Consider the following 2,272-nt stretch of genomic DNA (forward strand, 5'->3'; position numbering starts at 1 on the left):
ATTGTTTCCTCTAAGTCGAGGTGACCTATTCGTTTGACACTGCTTCCATGCGAGATTGAAATTGTGTCCAATCCACTCTTTGAAGTTATCGCGTATCTTGGAAGGGGATAAACCTTGAATCTTGACCATATATGTGGGAATGTGGTCACTACCCGTGCGTTTCTATGTCCGGAACCACCCAGCATCTGACGAGGCTTCGTGAAACAAAACGCCAAGTCAAGACAGCTGCTATACGTGAACCACGGAGAAAACGTTGGAGTGCCGTCATTAACAAGAAAAGTTCATTGCGGAGGCGAAGGACACCAAATTTCTGCCTTTAGCATTGATCTTCCTACTTCCCCAGAGTGTATGATGAGCATTGAAGTCCCCGATGAACGCACGGGTGGGGAGTTGTTGACAGGTGCTTTGTAGTTTTATGGTCAAATCGACTTGATGGAGATAGGTAGGCGCCCACAACAGTGACGGTAAGTCTTCTTCACTGTAAGACATATATATTGATTGTCGCGTGATGGGAACCGGGATGAAGTAGGTGGGTCACGGCGAATAAACTCAGAACCTTGCTGTTTTCAGCAGTTGTAGAGACTAATAATTCATATCCGGAGAGTCTGATGGCGTACGGTAAGTTCGGCTCGCAGATGACGATGAGGGGAAACTATGGTGTACACGAACCGACGGAAATCAGCAAGCGTGATCTCAATCCCGGTCATTCCAATGGAAAATCGCTGCCTTTCGGACCCCTTCCCTGAATGACCTGGCTGGTGAGCCATTGTTCTCAAGGGCTGCCAGTACTGGACTCAGAGCGTCCAGTACTTGGAGTGCATTTCTGGCGGTCGTTGTGTGCATGTTGTTAACAACACGCGATGGCATTTATTAAGGGTCGCGGAGAGCAATCATTGCTGATCTGTATTCCGCAAGTCCTCTGTTGTAGCAGCTTGCCCTGATGAGGGCGGCTTCTGCTGTGTTCTTCCTCAAGTCGCCTAGGTGTAAGTGGCGGCCATTCTTTGGTAGAGAGAGACCTGCCCGTTTTCTGGTTTCTCCATCTGCATTTGCCAGGCTAGAACTGCAGCTGGCGGTGTTCCCTGATGTGTCGGCTTACTTGCTGAAGTTGACGTTGTCCGTCGTGAAGGACCTCCGACGGCGACGTCGTCTTCGCCGGACTTTTTCAGCGGCTTCTTTGGGGTTGAGCTGTCTCGCACCATTGCTTAATAATATATCTCTTTCTTATGCGCGGACACTCTTTGGAAGAAGCACTGTGAGCACCTTGACAGTTAGGACTTTCATATGGCCAGCGTTACAGTTGTCTTCCGAGTGCGGTTCTGCGCATCGGGGGCACACTGCAGAGTTCGTGCAAACGCCCTTCACGTGGCCGATCTTGTGGCAGTTGAAGCATTGCACAGGTCTCGGGATAAATGGTCGAACCTGGTGACGAAAGTGGCCAACCTTCACATAGGAGGGGGACAGTCACCTTTGAACGTTATTCTCACACAACGTGTGTTACCAAGGCGGCCGACGTTCACAATGACGTTGTCTACACTCGCTGGTTTTATGAGCACAGGAAGGTCTGCGTTAGGGATTTCAGTGTCAATGTCGTAAATGACTCCTGCTACGGTGGCACCATCGGATGGTATGATGGACCTGACTGTGATGTTTCCCAGCTGCGTTACTTGCTGCAGCGTGCTCAGCGCGCTCGGGTTCATCACATCAATTGCCAGGATGTTTCTTCTTGTATTTATCCGTACATCTTTGACCTCGTTCGGCACAGTGTTCTCAAGATACAAGGAGAGCGCTTGCCTGTTCAGCACACGTAGACTGTCGGTAGCATTCAGCGGCACAAACAGGATGGAGTGAGGCCAAGGGCGTCCGCAGAAATTTTTCAGGGGGGGCAACCGCTGGGTGGGGGTGTGGTGGGGGGGGGGGGGGTTATGGTAGGTTAGCACTAAAAAGGCACTATTTATGGTCTGAGTTACGCACGTGCGAAAAAAAAAATCGAAACAACGAATCATTGGGCTGGAAAATACACAGGATTTTGTTAATGAACAAGTAACTAAACGTAATGAGCAAAATGCGCAAACATAGCACGCTCTCAAGTGTTAATTTTGGCGCAAAGCTAGAAACATGAAAAAAGACAGAGGAAAAAGTCAGAGGGGCACCACACTACGAACTGTTTATTGCCGGCAAAGATTGAAATCAAGAAAACGTATACGCATGCGCAGGGGCGTGAAACTGTGACGTCAGCATGTCAACGTAAGCTGTCCATTAAAAAAGGATATCT

This window comes from Rhipicephalus sanguineus, unplaced genomic scaffold (genome assembly GCF_013339695.2).
Source record: "Rhipicephalus sanguineus isolate Rsan-2018 unplaced genomic scaffold, BIME_Rsan_1.4 Seq320, whole genome shotgun sequence".
Classification (NCBI taxonomy): Eukaryota; Metazoa; Arthropoda; class Arachnida; order Ixodida; family Ixodidae; genus Rhipicephalus; species Rhipicephalus sanguineus.